Source organism: Theropithecus gelada, chromosome 18 (assembly GCF_003255815.1).
Source record: "Theropithecus gelada isolate Dixy chromosome 18, Tgel_1.0, whole genome shotgun sequence".
NCBI classification, from domain to species: Eukaryota; Metazoa; Chordata; class Mammalia; order Primates; family Cercopithecidae; genus Theropithecus; species Theropithecus gelada.
The window spans coordinates 42,381,317-42,406,294 of NC_037686.1; positions in this window are offsets into that span (position 1 = coordinate 42,381,317).

The following is a 24,978-nucleotide window of genomic DNA, read 5'->3' on the forward strand; positions in this document are numbered from 1 at the left end:
AAAGCTGATCTACACTTGTAGAGCTTTGGGGGATGAAATTTTGCCACGTATTCTGTGCAGCTCCTGAGGCTCCCAGCACAATTAAGCTGTAGTCACCCACAAAGATGGCCGACTCTTAGTGTGTTTTTGCAATGCCTTCCTTTCCTCTGTTTCACTCTCTCCAGCCCTTTACTCCTGTTTCCTGGGATCACTTCCCAAATAAATTACCTAAAATGCCCTTGGCTCAGGCTCTACTTTCAGGGAAACTCAGCAAATGGCTCTCAACCTCTATTTACCTTCAATTCTTCTACTGGAGCCACTTGGCCTTGTCCCTTAGACAATGCAGTTATTAATTCTGACCTCTTATTGCAGCAATAATATGTAATCAGAACTAACAATTTGATGTAGCTGTTCAAGCCAGCAGGGGTTCTCTACAATCAGCTATTTAATGGGAGTTTGGGATGCTGGCATTGTTTTATGGATTTAAGTGAAGAGCTTGGTTTCCTAACTTTTATGTTGTCCACAAGCCTACCAGGGGCTAACAGATTTTTGAAAGGATCTCTCACTGCATTGGAGAGTAACACATAGCTTTTGGGTTTTAATATTTACATGTTAGGTTGTACCTACCCAACAAGCATTACTCTCTTCTAACTAATAGCACCTGTGTTCATGCAGTGTGCCCAGCTCCGGGGCATGAATCATAATTGCCTAATCTAATCATGGCTACAGTAGAGTAAACCATTGTCAATGCTTATTTCCCAGGCTCCCTATTGCTGGTATGTGTGTGTGCAGGATACCTAATTCTGGCATAAGAATTAAGAGGACTTTTGAGAGTGCTTCTAAGAAATAATTTTTATCTCCACTGAAAGAAGGAGTGATCACTCAAGGACCTCTTCATATTGCCTCCTCATTGCCCCCACTCTTCCTGCCTTTGAATGCAGGCATAGTGCTTGAAGCAATCACAGCCATCTTGCAACATGAGGTCACAAGCTAAGCATGAAAAGCCAAACTGCTAAGGATGGCAGATCTGCTTACATAGCCAAGGGCTGCATGGCTCTAGAGTTTTCGTTATATCAAAGAATTGATATTGTCATTGTTTAAGTCACCACCAGTCAAGTTCTGTTTTTTGCATCCAAAAGTATGGCTGGCTTATATGTGACAAAAGATTTGTATTCACAATATGCAGAGCATTTTTACAAATCAATAATAATGAGGCAAATAACTCAATAAAAGTAGGTGAAAGATTTAAACAGACACTTTATAAAAGAAGATATGCAAATGGCCAATAAGTTTATAGAAAGTTTTTCGAGGTAATTGTTCATCAGAGGAATGCAAATTAAAACCACAGTAAGATACTGCTACAAACCCACCAGAATGGCTAAAAAATGTTTTTAACATGGCAGTGTGAGAGTTAGTGAGGATGTAGGGTAAGCAGAGTTCTCTAACATTGCCAGTGGGAGTGTAAACTGTTGGTACCATCTTGGAAGACAAGCAGTAGCTTCTACCAAAGTTGAATGCCTGCTTACACTGCAGAACAGTTTTAGCCAAAGCACAGGGCTGCAACCAAAACAACCCACTGCTCAGCACTGGCCATACTCAGGTCTGGATAAGAGAGACTCTGCCACTCCAGGGGAACCAGCCTCTTCCATTCTCCAATCCTACCCAACCACGTGCGGCTACCCCCTCAGATTACTTCTTCTGTCCTGTAGCACTTCATGTGTGATGTTCCCTAGATGAATTCAAAGACAGAGGCGGTGTCTGACGTGATTTTAACTACTTTTTAAGCCAAAACTGATTACTTAGGCTAACAGGGACAGATGCAGTTATGGAGATAGTGAGTAAAAGTGTTTTATATCAGAACTTCTCTGGATAATCTAGGGCTTGAGATACTTACTTCCATTACTTTATAACCTCCTAACTCCTTACTAAATAAATGTGTATTTTATAGATTCTAAATAAATATCTGTTGATTTGAATTGATATTACAGTTAAAGCCTCAGAGAATAAATACTGAGATTCCTAGATAGCTATCCCTTGAATGTGCACTCACAGACACTCTCTCTATAGATATAGATAAATATAGATATAGGTATCATTTCTTCCTTTCTACATCAAAGAAGAAAGCATAGCAAAAAAAATTTTAAGGGGGCAGGAGAAGTCAAGTGTCACTTTACCAAAAAGGCATTTGTTTTACCACCAATAAAATGAGAATAATGATTTTACTTTCCCCAGTATGGAAATATGACCAATGATCTTTTAAGGCTGCTTACAGCTCATGAGAGAGCTAAGACTGGGATTCTTTCCTTCACAGTTGTCTCTTTCTCTGTTTTTGCTGTTTATTGTTTTTCCCTCTTCTTCAATTCTCCTTCCTTTCTCTCTTGTCCTTCACCTTGCATAAGCACATGTCCACTGCTCCCCTTCCTTCCCTAGCACAGACCTATTGCCCAACCCCTCCTCAAGGGCCCCGGGGTCCCCACTGACTCAGAGGATTTCTCCAACCCTTCCTAAACATTCACCACCAGAGAAGGCTGTACTTCCCTCTAAGACACCACATGGGAAATACAGAATTCTTTGGAAAAAGAAGGTATATTTGCTATTTTATTGATGGAATAAGAATCAGTAGGGATAAACAGTTGATGGATTTTTTTCTCTAACCATTAAAAACTTATGACACCAAGAACTAAAAGAAAAAATTATATAAAAAAGAAGACAATACTTTCTAATAGCAGTTGTATTCTTCATTTTTCTACCACTATAGGTAAAATCTATTCTTACCCTACACATACCTTAAAGGCATGATAAAATATATTGTATCTTAATGGATACTGTTGTCCCATGGAATTATATTTTATTATATATTATTTATTATTTTATTTTGTATTATACTTTAAGTTCTAGGGTACATGTGCACAACGTGCAGGTTTATTACATATGTATACATGTGCCATGTTGGTGTGCTGCACCCATTAACTCATCATTTACATTAGGTATATCTCCCAATGCTATCCCTCCCCCCTCCCCCTCCCCCCTCCCCCTACCCCATGACAGGCCCCTTCCTGTGTCCAAGTGTTCTCATTGTTCAATTCCCACCTATGAGTGAGAACATGCGGTGTTTGGTTTTCTGTTCTTGCGATAGTTTGCTGAGAATGATGGTTTCCAGCTGCATCGGTGTCCCTACAAAGGACATGAACTCATCCTTTTTTATGGCTGCATAGTATTCCATGGTGTATATGTGCCACATTTGCAATCAATCTACTATATCCTGTCTTTTAGGATTCAAATGATATAGTTCAAATTTCCACCCAACGTTCCTAAAATTTCTCTGGATTTTCTGTATGCTCGTGATCCCCTTGTTAATACTCTCTAAATTTTTCTCCTGTTGAATTCTCTATTACTATACTAATTATTTTGTCTCTGTAACTGCTGTCATCTATCTGTAATCTAATCTGTTCTCCTGTATTACCGAAGGCACCATTAATGCAAGACTACTGTACAATAAACTGTGGAGTGTTTGGAGATAATGGGGTGGAAGAAGTGATTACTACCAAGTGTAGAACAAAAAACAACATAAAACTGAACACTGGACACAACTATTCTGTTGTTGTTGTTGTTGCTGCTGCTGTTTTTGAAGATTTTAAAAACTTTTCTAATTAATATTATACATAATGAACACATCTGTTCTTTAAAAGTTTTTTGGCTGTATTCACTGGCCAATTTGTTGTAGATTGTCATTTTCCTCTCACAAAATTTGTTTGAAGACTCTCTCTTTTGAGCTGCCAAGGCACAATCCTCAAATAAGGAAGCCTTTGAAAATAGTGCTTGAAATAACTGGAAAAATTTAAAGTCAAGGACGTGGAAGCAACTCTATAACTCTCTACACATGTATATGGAGTCTTCATAGGCCAGAAGAAGGAAAGTGATTTGTGCATTCAAGGGGAAAAAAATTTAGGTCTTGTCATCGGAAGATACAGGTTGACAGATTTCAACTCATTAAAGGAAAAATATTTCTAAGTGGTAAAATTGTCCAAACATTAAGGAAGTGGCTATGAAGTAAAAATTGATGAAAGCAGGAGACATGTTGTAGAAGAGGTAATGCTTTGTCCGCGAGGGTGGACCAGCAAGAATCTACAGTTCCTCCTGCTGTAGTTTGGATATTTGACCCTCTAAATCTCATGTTGCAATTTGATCCCCAATGTTGAAGGTAGGGCCTCATGGGAGGCATTTGGATCATGGGGGTAGGGCCCTCATGACTGGCTTGATTGATGGCATCTTTGGGGTAATGAGTGAATTCTTACTCTGTTAGTTCCCACAAGAGCTGGTTGTTCAAAAGAGCCTGGAAGCTCCCCCTACACTTGCCTCTTTTTTGCTGTGTGATCTCTGCACACTCTGTCTGCCTTTCATCTTCCACCATGAGTGGAAGCAGTCTGAAGCCCTCACTAAAAGCAGATACTGGCGCCATGCTTCTTATACATCCTGCAGAATTGTAAGCCAAATAAGTCTCTTTTTTAAAATAAATAACTCAATCTCAGGTACTTTCTTATAGTAACACAAAGGAACTAAGACACCTTCCAAATGTAATATTCTGGACAGGACTTAACATAAAAACTTGCCAGTATCATATCATGCAATATAGCCAAAACCATCTCGTGTAAAGCCTTCAGCAATGTCTAGAAGCTGTCAAGTGTAATGACCTTCAAAAATGAGGAACACATTCTTCACATTTATACAAAAATAGGATACTAGGATACAGAAAAAAACAGATATTCTATTTTTATTTAATTTTTATCTAAAGTATGAAAATTAAGCTTTTCTAATATTTTATACACAGATTGACAGTGTCTTTATTTACTCTGTAAATAAATATGCATAAACAGAAGTATATGCTCATTTTTGAGACCATTGAAGTGCATTTATTTATCCAGGTAAGAAAATGTATTAAATGCTGTGTCCCAGACATTGTTCTAAATGCCAAGGACACAGCAGAAAACAAGATGACAATATATATATTCTCTTGGAGTTTGGCTAAGAAGGGACTAATTGTAAAGAAATAAATAAATAAAGTCAACTCTCTTTCTTCACAATAAGTATGTTCTATAAAGTTGCCACAAACATAGAATTAGTGAAAATTAAACCATTGCTCTTAAGTACGGAGTTAGATTCCTGTGAGCCCCTGATTATATTTTCATCAACTGATCAATACATAATCTTGTTTTATGTGTGTTTTTGTTTAAAGGTATCTTATCTAATATGTATATATACACTGTTGATTCATTAACATTGAGCTCATGGCCAACAGCAATATAACTTATGTCTGATTATAGCATATTTAACACCATGTTTTCTACATAAGGCATATATAGCCTTCCTGCACAAAGAAACTCTAGACAGCACTTCAGAACTACACTTGGGGGCCATTTAAAAAGAGAAATCACCAACAAATTGTGGGGAAAAAAGCATGGCACTAAATATACCACAAAAAGGACACCTGTTTACAGTATGAGAGCTGAAAACAAGAAAACAGATGATTGCCTTGTTCAACCCTACCTGGGAACCTATGCATCAGGTGACTCAGATATTTTGCTGCTCTGTGCACGTCTGCAAATGACCACAAAAGTAACTCCAGTATTGACGTTGAGGTTACAAATAAATTTTAGCAAGTAGGCAAACTCACAAATATGGGATACAAGAAAAATAAGAATTAACTACCTATTCCAAACAGATCATGTGGTAATAGATGCTATGAAGAAAAGATAAACCAGGTGAAGGGAATAGGGAGTGTTGGATGAATATTACATATGGCATCCATTCTCCTGTTGTTAGGCCTTCAGGTTTGAACTGAAACTCTACCAGCTCTTTTCCAGGATCTCAAGCTTACAGACAGGAGACAGTTGGACTTTTCAGCCTTTATAATTGTGTGAGACAATCATCATGATAAATATCCATCTATCTATGTGTCTAGGTATGTATATGTATATATCTATCTACCTATGATCTATCTATCTCGTGTTTGTTCTGTTTCTCTGGAGAATCCTGACCATGGTGAAAATAAATACGCCATCTTATTTTTTTCCAAATTGGAAAATTTTGAAAGCAAAGGAGAATGCTATCAAAACTTACACAAAATAACAGGTATAAACTGGAACTGTCTCTGGCAAACTAGGATGTTGCATCATCCTACTTATGACTGACTTTAAGCAAATTAAGCAACACCCCTGCTACAGCTGAAGAATGCTAGATGCCACGTTGCACAGCCCGTACCACCGGACTTAGAGTTGCCTCTGCCTCTGCCATTGCCTCTGCTGCCAGAATGAATTCTCCACTGAGCCTACCTGTTTGCCTTATTTAGCAATGATTCAGAGGGTGGAGGTTAACTGAGGGACTGAGCCTTGGTCCCATGCACCCTCTAGCTGCAAGGGAAACCAGGAAAGAATCTGTCATTGTTGGCCTGCTACCTTGCCACCTTCTTTAGTAGGAGGTGAACCCTGCCTCCTACCAAGACTCATAAGGTGGTAGATTTCTCAAACACAGGAGGGGATTACAGGCTTGAAGCAGTTAAGAAAGACCAAAAAGAAAAAAAATAGTAAATGTCCTTTAGAGTCACCATTTCTTCTTCCTCCTTAGTTGAGACCTTGAAAAGCAGCCAACATTCTCTGTGTCTTTTTAATCTTATAAGACACTATTAGAAGTTCAATCTGGGAATATTTGATTAATGACATAGATTCAATCAGAGTGCATTTATTACCAGTATTGCAATAATTTCACATTGGAAGAAGTAACTATGAGCAATAAATTCACTTTCTAAAATGCCAATTTTACACAAATAAAATCAATTTGAAATTGATTAACTCATAACCACTGGCATTTTCTAATAAAATATGAATGGTTTAAATTATTCTTCATAAGTATTATAGAAGGCTTGAAGTTTTCATGGGTTTTTCCATAAAACATTTTATGACTTCATGCTTCACTGTCCATTTATGAACAGGATTGCAGAGACTTCTCAGAGCTTGGGACACACCCTCTAATCAATACTTCCTGATTAGGTGCAGCATCTCTCTTTGACTACAGAGATACTGCAGGGCTGTTTTTCTTAAATACAAACAGGCACTTGCTAACTTAAAAGCTACATCTCAGTGTTTGCAATGCAGAATTCCTTCCAAAATAATAACAAAATAACAATAACAATATGTTTACTCTGTGCTGGAGATTATATTGTGTGCTTTGTAAAGATTAATTTACCAATCTTCATAATACCTTATAAAGTGAATAAGATTATCAACATTATTTTATAGATAAAAAATCAAAGCTTGCTGAGGTTAATAATTTGTACAGATTTATACTACTAGTAATTGTTGAAGTCTAGATACCGACTCAGGCCCACTTCAGAGTAACCCACCCCCTTGGCCATCCACCTTGTACAGCACATTCACACATACACACACACTCACAATCATCATTGTACAGCTGGGTACTTGTGATTACATTTCGGGCCCACCCAGATAATCCAGGATAATCTCCCCATCTCAAGATTCTGAGCATCCTCACATTGCAAAGTCACTTTTGCCATATAAGGTAACATTCACAGATTCCAGATGCAAAAGCAGGATCTATTTGGAGGTCATTCTTCAGCCTACCATTAAACTCCTTGTCACTAACAATTCTTCAACCTCAATGAAACTTTTATGCATTAAACCCACCACTATTTCACTCTCTATTACCCCCTCATTGTTTCTCTTTCCAATTTACCAAGCCTAAAGTCCCTGAGCCAAAATGACAATCCATTGAAAACATCTTTAACAAATTCACCCCCTCCCTTTTTTTACACACACCTAGAAAAACACCAATCCTTGTCAAATCAAAATGTCCACATGCTCTGAACCTTCTCTCCAATAGCTGAATGTTTCTTCTTCTTCTTTACTTTTTTTTTTTTTTTGGTGGGGGCGGTCACCCAGGCTGGAGTGCAGTGGCACGATCTTGGCTCACTGCAATCTTTGCCTCCTGGATTCAATTCTCATGCCTCAGCCTCCTGGGTAGCAGGGACTACAGGTGTCCACCACCATGACCAGCTAATTTTTTGTATTTCAGTAGAGACTGGGTTTCACCATGATGCCCAGGGTGGTCTCGAACTCCTGAGCTTAGGCAATCCACCCACCTTGGCCTCCCAAAGTGCTCCCAAAGGCCTCCCAAAAGCAGAAATCCCTGCTGAATTTCTATTTTTAAACCCCACTCATATTATTATGTCAGGTAACCTGAATGTAATGATAAAAATCCCGATAAACACTCAACTCCCAAGTAACCTCTACTTTACATTTCCTGGGGTTCTTTTACATCTTCTATCATCAAATCTCCAATGCATACTCCCCATCACCTATACCACACCCAGCAGAACTTGATGTCACCCAAAAGCCATCAAGAGAATAGAATCAATCAGACAGAAGCACCAGTGTCTTCCCACCATTGAATCTCCCAAGCCATTAGAACATCCACCCTAATTCTTTCTTCCTTCCTGACACAGTGAAAGAATTAATCCTCCTCCTATCAAAGGCCACCTCCTGGACTTTGTCAGGACAGTGTGTGCTTCTTGCTAATTCAGGCCTTTGTCCCTGCAATTGTCCCCTCTTTGGCGTCATTACTTATTACTCTCTATGGGGTCATTCCCACTGGTATATATGAGTGCTCTAGTTTAGTCCATCTTTTTTTAAAAAAATAAATAAATCACTTCTCTCCTAGTCATAATCCCTCAAAATATCCATTCCATTTCTCTGCTGAATTCCAAAACACAACCATTCACTATATGCTAGACTTTCTTCTGGTATTCAAATTATCAGTTTTGATTTTAGGAATGGAAAATTCCTGACACTATACCTCACAGAATCTTCCCACCAATTAGTAAGAGACAGAAATTCAACTCTGAGGCCTTCACATTGAAGCTTTTGTTTCTGCTAAAAACACACTATGCTACTTTGTTTCCTATCATTTATTTGTAGAGTAAATGAAGTCTCCATGGTCATGCACATGTGGGTGAGGGAAGAGGGATGCATAAGAAACAATTCAATAAACAAAAAAAAATTAGTTTGCTAATTCCAGGGTTTGAGGGTGAGGCATAAAATTCCTATGTCTGTTTGATGTTAGATCAGCCTAGGAAGCAGGTTCCTAATTTTCCTTGGGTTGCCTGGGGGCAGACAGAGATGACAAAGGGGAGACCAGGGGAAAGAGATGGGCTGCTTCTCTCTTTGGTAAAGTCCAGGCTCCAGGATGATTAAGAAGCCTGGGTCTAACCTGGGCATAGGATGTGTGGGCAGGCAGGCAACAGTCAGAACTAAGTCATTAAGTGTGGGCCAAATAGAAGAGGTGGCATATCTGGCTGACTCTAAGTTGGAAAAAGACCCAGAGAGCAAATGGAAAAATGTCCCCCCGTTCTGAGACTCAAGTCCCTAATGTCATCCAATCAGTACCTCCCACCTCCTGTCTCTATGGGTATCAGCACTGCTCCCAATGAATTAGGTTCCTTATGGAGGTTTGGGTTCCCACATAAGCTGAATGAGGGCTATTCACTCAGCCTTACAGTCCACCAGTGCTGGAATCAGAGTTTCCTCTTCAGGACCATCAGCCCAGCCTCCATGGAGACACAGATGTCCAGGGAAAGGTGTGTATGAACATCATTGTGCAAGAGTTTCACTACAGCATCAGCCTCTAGTTCACATCCTGAGAACAAGACAAGTCCAGTCCCTGGTTTTGCCTGACCTTGGCCCAGGGAGTCCCTCTCCCACAGCACACCTTTCTCCCCAGGTCAAATAGAGAAGACGCAGCTGGCCTGAGAAAAACTTCCCTCTCCCCAGCTCAGTGCATTCACCCATTCCATCCATTTCTTTCTTTATCTTCCTACATCTTATTCACTGTTCAGAACTTAGTTGAGGCCACTTCTCAAGTCTGCAAATGATGTCTCTTTTCAGGCTCCCACAGTCTGGTGCTCATTGCGCGGGAATTGCCAGTTTCCGTGTCTACACCCTGATATACTTGTCTGTTACCTCTGTTCCCAGGGCATCAGTGAATATTTGTTGGACAGAACTATGGCTTATTCAGACCTGCTGAGACCCGGGGGTAAAGTGGCCACACTCAATCCCTGACCTTTTGGGGCACCTTTTAGCTTCAGCTTTCCTTGTTTGGCTTCTGGAGTGGGACCTATAACTTCTCCAAAATGAGGTGGGTTCTTCTTACCCAACTTAGCATGGTGAGATATCCAAAACAACGCAAACCCAACTCCAAAGACTTGAAGAGCAATGAGCTTCTTTAATGAAGAATTTTTCATTTTAAAAGAGAGGACAAAGTGAAGAGAGACCAACACTACCCAATGCATAACAAAACCTTCCTTCCTTTGAAGTTCTTTCCTTGTCTCTTTCCTCATCTCGCCCAAAGCCACATCACCGCAGCTGATACAAGTTCATCTCCTCCCTGCTTTGTAAAATCTTCAACTTTCGCAAGTTCTCTTTCTTACCTTACCTTTCCTCTCTCTCACTCCACCTCCTTTGCCCACCAAAACTACCTTCTTCCACTAGACTTCTCACCCCACAACCCCTGGAAGCACATCAATGCCTTGGCCAACAAATGTGTCTTTCTCTTTCGAAGGCAATAGAAAGAAGAGATAGTAAACACTTAACACAAGGAAACTGGAGAAATTTGTCTGATCTTAGTATCTCTACATGTTCTTTAACATACTCTCCATTAAGACTACAACTGTAGAAAAAACGTTAACGTTAAGAACATTATGATAATAGAAGGCAGAGTAAACAGAAGTCCCAAGAGAGAAACAAGGCACTATAATGAGGCCACGGGGAAGAAAACTGAAGATCTTGGGTGAACAACTTCCCTTTCCCTTCTTTGATATGATACATTTAGCCCTAGATACAGTAAACTGGCCAAGACCTCAAGATTTTCCCTCGTATATTCAGGCTACTCCCACATCCTGCAGGATTCCTGTCACATTTCTCTGCCTTCTCCTCTAACGCCTCTATTCCTACAGCTTCCACTGGCCTTTTGGGGATCTAGTTCATTTCAGAGCTTCACAGCTGGATGAAGAGAGGGGTACTCAAGGGGAAGCTTAGGGAGAAGGTAGGGTTAGAAAATGGGCTCAGTTCCGGGAAAGTTGAAGTATCTCCGTGCACGGGCAAATACAACTGCTTTCTAGTTCTGAACGGCTGAGGGGCAGACAAAAGGCCTCCTCACTTGCTCTGCCTGGAGAACTGTCTTTGAGAGAAAAACTACACTTACTGACCACTTACCATATATGAGACGAACACCTGTTCATGTGCTTTACATATGTTAACTCTTCTTCTTCTCAGTAACCATATAAGGTAGGTGCTGTCAGTCATTATGCCCATTGTTTTTAGAGAGGGCCCAGGAAGGGAGCCTGTCTCAGAACACATGGCCAGTAAGTGGTTTGGGTGCTCATGCCCTGACTCCTTCCCTGCTTTCTCGACCCCAGCACTGTACCTCCTCTTTAGTGCAGAAGGAAATGTATTGAGCAGCTTCTGAATGTTTGGTTTAATCCACTTATTTCTGATCTTTTCTCAGGCATGGTGGGTTGTGTTTCTGGGTGGAAGAAAGAACTTAAAATAAAACCAGGGAATCACATTCTGGCATTGTGCCTATGGGAATGGAAGACACTTCTTCTGGCCCCTATGGAAACACACAAGTGTTCTGTGGAGCCCAGAAGCTCAAGGTAAAATCCTCAGTATGAACCTGCAATCTGTAATATAGGGGTAGATAGAGGGTCCACTCCACCCCTCAAAGTTCCCCACTCCCTCAGAACTTCTTATTTTCTTGGCTATACCTCCAACTAGAAATTCAGGTTGACAACTGTTATTGTCAAATGCCAATACTAAGGCATATGATTCAAACCACAGCAGCCACCACCCAGCAGAGCGCCCTCTCATATTCATTGACATAGGATCCTGCATGCAGCAAGTTTGAATGAATTTCTGTCTCTCTCAAAACTGCATTTAATCCCTAACATCAGCATTTGGCTGGTACTCTTTCAGAGATGTACCTTGAACATTCAAAAAATACTTATAAAATTCATTATTTTACTATCATAACAGTAATAATGAGAAAGGCTAAAATAAAATATTTTTGTCTAAATCTTTCAAGACGAGTAATAATCTGGCAGCCCAGAAAATCCAGCCAGTACTTTTTAAAATGTTTTTATTTTTCTAGAGACAGGGATATCTCTATGCCACCCAGGCTGGTCTCAAACTCCTGCCGGCCAACATGATATGAGTCAGCCTCCAGCCTCCTTCCCCAACAGCAGCTGCAGTATATCTCAGTTGCTTGATGTCAGCCAACACTCAGCTTCTGAAATTACCGAATGTATTACTTCCATTCCAGTGTGCAAACAGGGTAAGTTTTTATTTTTATTTTTTTTTTTTTTTAAGCCAGGAATGAAAATAACCCTGCTAGGAATCAGTGCTATCAACAAATGAGGTAGGCTGGGCACGGTGGCTCATACCTGTATTCCCAGAACTTTGGGAGTCCAATGCAGGGGAATCCTTTGAGGCCAGAAGTTCAAGACCAGCCTGGGCAACAGAGCAAGACCCTATCTCTACAAAAAACAGTTTTAAATTAGCCAGGTGTGGTAGTGTGTACCTGTAGTCCTAGCTATTTAGGAGGCTGAGGTGAGAGGATTCCTTGAGCCCAGGGATTGAAGACTTCACTGAGCTCCAATCATGCCGCTGCACTCCCGCCTGGGTGACAAAGCAAAACTCTGTTTCAAAAATAAAAAAATAAGTGAAAATTCTTCTATTTCTCAATAATGCCGTATTTTTCATGAAATCAAAGAAAAAAAGAAACCAACAAGTCTAGAGTATTACTCTTTATACCAGATATTTAGATCCACATATAGAGATAATTGTCTACTATGTGTAGCTGTTTGGAGCCTTTGCCTAAAAGCACCATGGCTTCATCAAAACCACTAATAACTGTTAGGTGAGGTAATAATCTAGGACATCTCAAAGGAAAGAGCATGAGTTGAAACCTCAAAGTCTCTTTTTGGTCTGACATTTCCAGGCACTGATAAATATATTCGTTACTCAAAATAGACACTACACAAATTTCTCACTGCAATGATACTTGATTAATTTACTCCATGTTGATTTTACTACATATGTTATTGTATGGTCTGACTACAGAATTTGCTTTAAAAAAGACAACTTCCTTGGATATTCTAGCACAAGTACACACATACATACATACACACACACATTTCTTGGCATTCTAAATTCCCAAAATATTTAAGAAAACCTATTCTGCACATAGACACACAGAGGAGAACAACACACACTGGAGCTTTTCAGGGGTTGGAGGGTGGGAGGAGGGAGAGGATCAGGAAAAATAACTAATGGTACTAGGCTTAATACCTGGGTGATTAAATAATCTGTACCCCAAGCCCCATGACACAAGTTTACCTATGTAACAAACCTGCACTTGTACCCCCGAACTTAAAATAAAATTTTTTTAAAAACCCCTCAATTTGTATACACTTATAGGAGACTTCTTTTGCAGGATTATTTTATTACATTAAAGATAAAATACTTGGTACTATGAAAAAAAGAAAAGAAAACATGTTCTGTACTGAGGCAGTGAGAACCTGAGTAGGTGACAAGAACTGGGGAGGGGAGGTAATTTTCAAGCCTAGGGCACTTTGAGAGATCCGAGGGCAGGGCAGGTCAGCACTGCTGCAGGGAATTGGGGCAACTGAGTGTGAGCAGGAGGAAGATGGAAAGAGAGGGGCAAGGCCCTTGAGGAGAAGGAATGGAGACGTGAGTAATGGGCACACAAAAGGAAGAATTGAGACGGATTTCACCTTCTGTGTAATGGTTCTGAGTTTAGTCTCTCCTCAATAATTCTAGACTATAAATTTTATGACCCAGTCAGCTCATCAGACCTTGGATTGGCCTTTCCAAATTTTGCACAGGTTGCTTAAGCTTTTGATGCTTCTCAAACTGCTCCTTCCAGTTTTTGATTAACAGATCAAACATTCATTAGTCAGTTGAATGTATTGGAAACCTGAATGTATTGGAACCCAATTCTACTTTCTAAGCAGGAAAACTCTAATCTGAGAGTCATATTAATCGTGTCTTTTTATTTTCTGTGTTTTTGATGCTTTCACATCTTGGGGCCTTGCTGACTTGCAAGGGACAGCTTCTCCCAAATTACTAGAAATGACTCATCTGTACGTACATCTTTCATATGCAAACCAACCTATCCAGGACCCTCTGTCCTCTACACTCAGGGTCACTATTTCTCTGCTCTAATCACCACAGGGCCAGGTACCAGATAACTACAGACAGCCCCTATGCTCCAGAGCCTGCTGAAATTATTCAAACTAACCAGTCCAAAGCCTGCTTTTCTTGCCTTGCCTTTCCCACAGAAACCACAATAAAGGCTCTTGCCCACATTGTCCCCTTACTATCTCTACCTAATGACCGACCCTGGTGCTTCTCCCTGTGACCCTGTGGCATGGTGCAGTGTGCCTCATCCTCTTGGGAACTGTAAATAGCAAACTATCTTTTCAATGGCAGTCATCTTCTGATCTGTTGGCCTTACCATACCTGAACAATAATTAAACCTACATTTAGGACAATGGTAGTCAGTTTTTAAAAGTGATGGTTGGGAGATTAATTTGCAAGCTCTGTAGGAGGAAAGAACTCAGTAGAAAAATGGCGTTTTGGATATGGATTGGTGTCTGTCTATGTATCTATGTGTACATGTCACTGTGCAAACATTTGTCCTAATTAACTTTTTCTTCTCTTTTCATTAATATTAATAATAAATGTAGAGGAGATATATGTATTATAAAAAGGGCAGAGGAGAACAGACTTTAAGCTTCAGTAGACTTGGTTTTGAAATTAGACTTTCTGTCATCCAAGTTCCTGACCAGGAGCACATTGAGGCATCTCTCTGAACCTCAGTTTCTCTATGACAAAATAGGTCAACAATATCAATCCCACATTGAAGTAGGAATTAAATGAATAATATATGTGACAATGCATTCACTGTTTGGTTATCTAGAATGTACAGTGCCATTTCAGGTATTATCTCATGCAACATCACAGGACATTGGAGTTAACATCCTTATATTTGATATGAAAAAACGGAGGCTCAAATAGATTAGGAAACATGCCTAATAAGAAGTAGACAGTAAATCACAGACAGGAGGTTAGAGACCAAGACCTTCATGCCACCTTTCGGTCATGCCTTTAATGTTTGCTTCTGGGCCCTCATAGCTGAGCTTTACGGTTCTGAAGGATAAAGGACCTCATCAACTAATTTACTTTCAGATATTTTAAGATGAATCTGGTTTTCAATGCACCTAACTATGGGGTTTGGGGGTGGGTAGAGAGAAAAGGAAAGGAGGCCGTGGCAGTGACTACAAAGGACCAGCAGGAGGGATGTTTGTGATGGAACTGTTCTGTACTTTAACTATAGTGGGGACATACAAGTCTATACTTGTGATAAAATGTCATAGAACTAAGTACACACACATACATACACACAGACACACACACACACACGAATGCACATAAAACTGGTGAAATCTGAATGCGGTCAAGAGATTATATCAATGTCAATTTCCTGTGTGTGATATTGTACTATCGTTATACAAGATGTTACCATTGGAGAAAATGGGACGAAGAGTACACAGGGTTTCTCTGTTTTATCTCTTACGATTACATGTGAAACTACAATTATCTTAAAATAAAATGTAAATAAATTCTCCTGAGAATGAATCCAGGAAGATGAAATTTTCAGTTGGGGTAGGAAAGGAAGTGGAAGAAATATTTTGTAACCAAAAGATCTCTGTGGTTCATCTTAAGTATGAAAGGTTCTTAGCCCTACCCCACCAGCTTTGCCGTGGCTGTATGCAATCAGACAGGAAAGCAAGGCTTTAGTGAGGTGCTCTAAGTCCCCTTATCCACCCTTGACACCATACTCAGGGTGACTATTCCTCTGGAGTGGCCCAGAGACCACTGCAGCAGCCTCTTTCCCAGAACACTCCTGCAGATTCCCAGGGAATCCAACCAGGCAGAGGGAAGGGGGTCAGTCATGGAGCCATGGCTCTCACTTTTCCTTTCCCTGGAGGTTAGGCAGGGGCCAAGCACAAGTCACAGAAGACACTAGCTTAATACAATTATGCATCTCAAGTTTACGCCACAGTATGGGGTAATAGTCTGTGGGTTGTGTGGTCGGGGTTTATTGTGGGTTAGCTGTCCTTTGGTATGTGACATAGTTCTTCTGTTCCAGGGGCCTCATGACTGAAGCAAATACCCTGCTGTCTCCTTATTGTCTTCAATTAATGTGGGAATTAGTTCCATATTCCCTTCTCACTCCTTTCTCTTTCCCTCAGAAAGTCTGAGGAGACACATATCAGCTGTAGAATCCAGGGTCACGCCTGGCGCTAGACACTTCAAAGCCAGATGCTCTCTTCCAACTGGCGCTGAGCAAGACAAAGCTGGTGACACCTGCCTTTGTGCTCCAGATGTACAGTCTGTGTCCCTTTCACATTTCGAAAGTGCCTCCACCCATCCCCAGGTTGTCATGTGACCTCACTCTGTACTGCCTAGTTCTTCTCAAATACCTCCTTAAAATCCTTCATGCAGCATGTTCCTACAACGTGCAGGTATCAGGGACTGAAAACAACTTAATAATGATGGCTCCTATGTCATAAAGTGCTTTATTGTTTGGGGAGCTCATGACAACCCTGGAAGAAGACAAAAAATGAATTATTTTCTGCATTTTATGGATGTGAAAATGTAGTCTACAAGAAGTTAAGAGACTCGTCATAGACTCAGAGTTAGTTAATAGTGAATCTAGGATTCCAGTTCAGGTTGGGTTGCCTGACCCTGCAGTTTTCACTTTACTTTACAGTGCATTTCCTCATCCTCACACTGTGTAAGTTCACCCCTATCTACTGAAAAATTGGACCCGAAGTGTGTAATAGCTCAAGCATAGAACTTTATATCTTGCTCCACACAACAGTACTAGTACTGCATGGGCAGTAGCTCAGTGAGGTTGCCCTCCTCCGTGCAGTCATTCAGGGAACCAGGTTGACAGAAGCTCAGCCATCTTCAACATGCAGCTGTGAAAGTCACCTTGGGGCCATCTACTTCTAGCTAGCCAGAAAGAGAAGAATCACAGGTAAGTGGGTGTGGGAGGTTTTTACGAGAGAAGCCTGCTCTAGTCTGAATGTTTGTGCACCCATAAACTGATATATTTAGATCCCAACCCTCAAGTTGATGATATTAGGAAGCAGGGCCTTTGGGAAGTTATTAGATCATGAATGCAGAACCCTCATAAACAAAATTAGTGCCCTTAGAAAAAAGAACTCCATAGCGATCCCTCCCTTCTTCTGCCATGTAAGGTCACAGCAAAAGACACCATCTATAGACCAGGAAAAGGGCCCTCATTACATTTAATCTACTTGCACCATGATCTTGGACTTCCTAGCCTCCAGAACTGTCAGAAATATATTTCTGTTTAATTTATTCTGAGATTTGGCTTCTCCCAGAGGTATTTCCTCTTTATCAAAAACTGACACCTTGCTGGGCGGGGGGGCTCACGCCTGTAATCCCAGTACTTTGGGAGACCTAGGTGGGTGGATCATGAGGTCAGGAGTTCGAGACCAACCTGGCCAATATGCTGAAACCCTGTCTCTACTAAAAAATACAAAAATTAGCTGGGCATGGTGGCACACACCTGTAGTCCCAGGTACTCGGGAGGCTGAGGTGGGAGAATCACTGACACCCAGGAGGTGGAGGCTGCAGTGCGCTGAGATCATGACGCTGCCCTCCAGGCTGGGCTACAGGGCGAGACACTGTCTCAAAACTAAATAAAATAAAATGAAATGAAAACTGATCTCTTAAGCTAAAAAGTATTTCAGCCAGTAGAATTCTAGCTGTTTGCATTCACCTGGCGGCATGCATGGGGAGTCAAGGGACTGCTCTGAAACCTAAGTGCAGAACTTCTGCCAAGACACAGGGCCAGGCAGCCCTATCAGGCACTCCCCAGGCATTTGAACACACAAGGAGAGAAAATTACAAAGGATGTAAGAACAAAATAATGCTAGACCATGGTCCTACACAACTGGTTGTATCCTTGACTTCTAAAAGTATTTGAACACTTGTTTAAAATTTCTGCAGTTCAGTTTTTACTTTATGAAATGGAGGAATAACTCAAACCCCAGAGTAAGCATCAGACTGAGAGGAAGTCTCACTGACTCCAGTAATCCCACTGAGAATTCTTTCTTTGTAGTCCTGAACAATGATGTGTCCTTTGACTCCAAGAAAGTAGAGGTTGCCAACCCCCTCCCCTCAGTAAGATATTTTCACTAAACATCCCACAAGTGTTGGTATACAAGCAGAGTCTTTTCCCCAGTACTATATGGGGAAAGGGACTCAAGTCCCTTTTTATGGTTGAAAGGACCTCTGAAACTGAAGGATGTGATTAATGAAGATTGAAGAAGCATCACCATCCAACAAGCAATCTGGACTGAGTGAGGGTGCTCAATTTAGACTTGCCCTTTTGCCTTGCTGTGCCTTCCTCCCTCACACCCTCATCCCCAAGGGTTTTCTTTCACAGCCTCATTTTGCACCACAGGAAAAAAAAAATGAGTGTGCTGGCAAGGTAAACCCAATATTCCTGACTGCCTCACAAAGCCATGAAAAGCTAACTGAAGGCTACCTATACAGCAGGGGAAGTACACAAACCAAATATCCATCTTCATGCATTCCAGAAAGATTTAAGTCAAAGGTGGTAATGCTGTTTTCTACTGTGAACCATTGACCCATGGAAAAATCAATGGAAAGCCACAAACAAATACAAAGCAACATCGTTTTTTATTTTCCTTAGAGAAATATAAAGTATTCACCTGCTTCCTAAATTATAAATAAGGAAGCCTCGGAACAAAGTCAATAAAAGTATAACATTAAAAAGAATGAAGAAAGAGAGACTTGTAAGACTTAGAGGAAAAGGCAGAGTTGTCTCTTTTTAATGCTTACTTTCAAAAATAATCAGCTTACTAATTTTCTTGACTTTTAGGTCAACCTTAAACTTTTAACACAGTGGTTGTTAACTGCCAACCTTAAACTTTTAACACAGTGGTTGTTAACTGGAGGGTGCACACCTGTGGAAAGTAGTAAAAATGTACTTTCCCGGGCCATCTACAAGATCTTAATTCATTGGGGCTTTATCATATATGTATTTTTTGCTCCATGGATAATTCTCATGCACCATTCTAGTTCAGAATCTTGGTTTTAACTTATGCTCTCAACAAGGCAGCCCCACCAGTCCACAAAAGGATAGAGAATTTACTTCTCTACCTTCTTCAATATCATGCTTAGCCATGTAGCTTGATTTGGTCAATGAAATGTGGACAAAGTGTCACTTTGGGAAAAGAGTCTACTTAGCCAAAATTCATTGACGTTTTTCCCCTCTGCCACCATGATTAGTATGTGTCAGACAGAGGCTGCACCATTCTCCTGAATTCCACAGTGAAGAGGAAGAAAGATAAAGCTGACCCACAATGGACTTGTAGCATGAGCAAAAATTGGGCTTTGGGGCGAGTGCTTCTCACTGAGGCACTCAGTGAGATTTGGGGATTTGTGATGGTTAATTTCAGATGTCGACTCCAAGAAAGTAGAGGTTGCCAACCCCCTCCCCTCAGTAAGATATTTTCACTAAACATCCCACAAAGGTTGGCATATAAGCGGAGTCTTTTCCCCAGTACTATATGGGGAAAGGGACTCAAGTCCCTTTTTATGGTTGAAAGGACCTCTGAAACTGAAGGATGTGATTAATGAAGATTGAAGAAGCATCACCATCCAACAAGCAATCTAGAGATTTGGGGATTTGTGATGGTTAATTTCAGATGTCGGTTAAGGAATACCCAGAGAGCTGGTAAAGCATTACTTCTGGGTATGTCTGTGAAGCTGGACCTGAAAGAGATGGACATTTGAATCAGTGAATTGCATAAGGAAGATCCAACCTTACCCAGTGTGGGAGAGCACCATCCAATTGACTGAGGGCCAAGATAGAACAAAAAAGCAGAGGAAAAGTGAGTTTATTCTCTCTCTCTCTCTCTCTCTCTCATGTGCACACATCTCTCTCTCTCTCTCTCTCTCTCTGAGAGCTGCGATACTCATCTTCTGCCCTTACACACAACTCCAGGTTCTCTGACCTTCAGATTCCAGGACTTGTATCAGCACCCCCACCAACCATGTTCTCTGGCCTTCAGACCTGAACTGGGCCACCTTATTGGCTTCCCTGGTTCTCCAACTCGCAGACAGCATGTCGTGGGGTGTCAGCCTTCATAACTGCATTAGCCAACTCCCCTCATAAATTTCCTCTTGTATATCAGTATATGTGTATATATCTTATTGATTTTGTTTCTCTGGAGAACACTGACTAATACAGGACTGTTTGTGACTGCAGTATAATCTAACCTATTTTGACTGATACACAGCTCCCCAAAATAAGATAAATGTTGTATTTCTTTCACTAGCTGGAAAATCCTTGTCTCTGCTTTATGTAAAAGGAGGAAACTAACATTTACTAAGTGACTCCTACCTGCCTGGTGCATTACATACAGTGTCTTTTCAGGTTTTTAACAATGCCATAAAGAAGTATTATCTTCATTTTAAAAATAAGAAATATAGGATTCAGAGAAGTAATTTGCCCAAGATTAGAAGTAATAATTTATCTTGGAATTAGACACACCCATGTCTAATTCTCAAGCTCACATACTCCAACACAGAAAGTTATTCAAAATATAACTACTTATGTCATTCTTTTATTTTTTCTTCCTCTCTGCCAGGGTTTCTGTTTATGATGTTAGAAAGGAAGTCTCATAACAAGAAGGAGAACTACGAGTGAGTGTCTCAAGAAGTAAGAAAGGGGTATTGTCCCTGAGTCAGCCTCAGTGAGAAGCACTCGCCCCAGGATCCCTGTGACTGAGCCTCTTAGCACATCTTTGAAACAGATGACTGTTGGGAGTATGTCTTACATGCCAGCAAAGAAAATGCTGATAATTAAATGAAAATGAAATCTCAAATGCAAATTGCATTAAAATATAATCTAGCTTATTTTTGAGAGAGGGAGGGTGCTGGTAACTGATTGTAAAATAGACCCAAAAAGCATTGATTTCTTGCTAAAAGAGTTACATATTTATAACCCCTTTAAAAATAAATTGTCATCCAAGTGTCATGCTGGGTTCTGCATCTCCATTGCTCCTAAAATAAACATGGGAGCATAGCCCAGAGTAAGCTACAAAGGCTTTTTGCTCCCCCAGGAGCAAAGCCCTTCTTATAATCATGCCCAAAGCAGGCCAGAGACACACAGCTGTCCTCCACTCTGCAGTCCTGTCTGTTTATTCTGTCCACTTGCTGAACCATGGGCTCTGAACAAGAGTGAGAACACACTCATCATACTGTGACACTCCACCCAGAGCATAACGTGACTCTGAGGGCAAAAGATCACACAGTTCTTGAGATAATACGACACACACATTGCATATAAAGTGTGATGTGCTAACAAACAAATATTTATGTTGTTTTTCCAGAACAAGAGTTATAAGAGAGGTTTCTATTACATTACAAGGCAGAAGGATATTAACCTGTCAGACGCCCAATGCTCCTCATGCCGCCAGTACCAGCTCACAGGCCTGTAAAGTAAGAAGTTTGTCCTTGATGATGAAGTCTTCTTCCTCTTTCTGAAATGATTCTCCCACTCCCTTAGACACCCACCTCTCATTTCCAGTGTTTAGCTATGTTTTTATTTCATTTATTAGCCACTATCTCTCTGAAAGCTTTCTCTAAAATCCAGGACAAACAGCATCTCCTGTATGCAACATCCTCTGATTACCCTCAACTCTTCATGATTTCCCTGTCTTTAGGAGCTCCCTCCACACTGACTTTCTGGGTTCAGCACTTCAGTATTTAATGACACACTGTATGGTACCATTTACCGTTTCCCATTGAAATACCATACTTCCTAGAGTGGACATGTGAAGATCTGTTACCTGCATAGCATCCCTTCCTATGAGAAACAGCTCCTCCTCATTCTAAAGTAATTTGGCTTCATCTCTATGGTTGGAGTGGGGCTAATGCCCCCATACCTCCTTTCTAGAGTTTGACAGAAGATGCAGATTTGGCTAATCAGTAGAATTATCCCCCTTCCCAATGAGTGGTTCTAGAATTGAGTATCCTAAGTTAGGATCATCTCTGGACCATTGTCCAAGAGGGTTCAGGAACTGTAACAACAGTGTACACCTGTGGCTGCCAAGAGCTGTGAAAAAAGCCAAGGCAGGCAAGCAGAGATGAGAGATGAGAAGACGGGAAGAGAGAGATTATACTGCTTGATACCCCTGGCTCCAGTCATGCCTGAAGCTAAATACACTCTCCTAAAGTTAACATTTGTGTGAGTTAATCCTTTATTTTCTTGGTCCCAGTTGACATTCTGACACATGCAACAATAGGAGGCATAACTAATACACTTTCCCAATCTAATTATAAACTCAAGTTATTGGTCTATGCAATAATATTTGTATTATGGGGTATATTATGTGTATATTATGTATTTTTTGTATCTTTTGTGGGAAGATAAAGTGGCAACAACCCCTACACTGATCATCATATTTAAAGGCATAGGTATATTTAGATAGAAGAAGATAATCAGAACGAGCGCCTGAGTTTCTGGGTAGCAATATAAATGTGCCAGACCTTTACAGTAACTGGGGCAGGGAAACCCTCGTAAGGTGAGTTAGGCCCAAGAAACAAGTCAAATTCCCCTTAACACAATAATGTCAAGGTTTAATATTTCAAAAGAAGTGATGTTAAATCCATGTTAACTGCCGGACTGTCCATTCTTCATATGATATTGGACAGTGTTTTTTTTAGAACTCTCTCTTTGGTAACATGTGATTGCTTCCTAGCTGAACAGTGAGGAAAACAAGTTGTTATTGGGACCAGAACCCACTATGCACAGTCTATCACAGCTAAGCAAGGGAAGCACTTTTATTAATATCCAGTGAAAGACTGAAGCCTGATAATTTATGAGAAAAGGAGGAACAAAGGATCCTGCTTTTCTTTCTGGGAATAAGATAGGAGGAAGAACACCTTTCATGGGGCAAAGGGTGGAGAGATCCAGACTGATGAATTTGAAAGGAAGGGATGCATGAAAAAGGGGGAGAGACAGGGATAGGAGAGGGAACCTCATAGGCTATCCTCCATCCAAAGGTCTGAGCCTGAACCACACTTTGGAAGTTTGGTATAGAGCAATTAATTCTGCCAGAAATAATTCCAGTATCTGACATTCTGACTCTCTAGGTCTCTTTGCCTAAGAATCCCTTATCCCTTCCTAAAGACTAGAGTAATCTGGAGAAGTCTGGGGAGGTGGGAAAAGGGCCTTCACCTTGTTATCTTGAGTAGTAAAGAAACTCTAGAAGAATTCTCCAAAGTGCAAAAGGCAGTAAGATCATATTTCCTGATTACTAAATACTCTCTATGAGGGTTAGCAAAGGCCACCCTTTACAGAAAAAAGCAAGGTTAATGCTATAACCAGGCCCTATGTGACACTGTCTGAGTGTACAGCAGATAGACAATGGCTACTCTGCTCATTGTTCTTGTGGTCAACACGTGACCAGTCAGAGTTGAAGATTACCATCGTTATTAGAAATGACTGGCAGAAATTCAGTTTTCTCCAAGCAATGATGCTGAGTCATGTTGGATTTTCACTGTAGAATGTTATAATGTGTTTACTGAGTGAGAAATATATACATGCTCACCCACACAACATACAGACATGGTATGTTCTTAATATTAATAGCCTGAAAGCCACTGAAAGAAAGGGTGCCCAGTGGTTTGAAAAAGGAGGGATAGGAAGAAAAATATTGGTTTAAAATATGGCATTTAGAGAATCTATTTTTCATGTCCTTTAAAGCACTACCACTTTTCAGGAGAAGATGAACTGAAGGCTCTATTTTAATAACTGGGTAGAAGTAACTCTCTGGAAAGAACAAAGTTCATTTTCTGAAGACAATCCCTGCACCATGATAGTGAAAATAATGGGGAATTCAGGAAAATAAAAGCTAGCCTAGAAATCATATGCAACAAACCAAACAGCTTGTCCACAGTCCATGCCTCAGCAAGTGGGCAGAATAAACAAGACAGGACTGCAGCGGGGAGGACAGCTGTGTGTCCCTGGCCTGCTTTGGGCAGCCAAATTGGTCACTCAAAATTTCCAACTTGGAAGCTACAATTTCAGTGTACTCAGTTTCACCAAGTTTAACTGAAAGAATTGGCTAGCATACTGATCTACAAGTGAAAAGACTTAAAGTTTAGTCTTATCCCTGCCAATCATTACCTCTGTGACCTTGAAAAAGTCATCTAATGTCCCCAGAAATCAGATAATCTCCAAGGGTCATCTAACTCTAACCTTCTAAGAGTAAGTAAATTCTAACTTGGGTTGCAGAAGAAAAGTCTCAAACTTTAGGATATTGTGAGTTGAACAGTAACATCTTAACTGATGAAAATCCATTTACAATGATTTCATTGAGATTAAAATAAAAGCTACTATTTAATGAGCACTTATTATATGCCAAGTCCTCTATATATGTCATCTGCAACCATTAACCTCACAAACAAATATTGTTATCCCGTTTTACAGATCTGTAAATTGAGGTATAAAGAGTTTAGGAAAATTGCCCAAGATTTACACAATTATTAAATTTTGAAACCAAGATTTATGCACAGATCTGATTCAAATTTATCCCCCTTTTTTTCCTGTAGCTGGCTACCAATCCTATTTTTATTTATATAAAAACTCACAGTAAAAGAAAGTTTCTGAGCTCTGTGATGTGAAATTTCTGATAAATATATGAGCAATTATAACAGAGATGGATAGCTGAACACCAAAATATGTGCCCATCTATAGTGTGAGCATTGCTTGGAG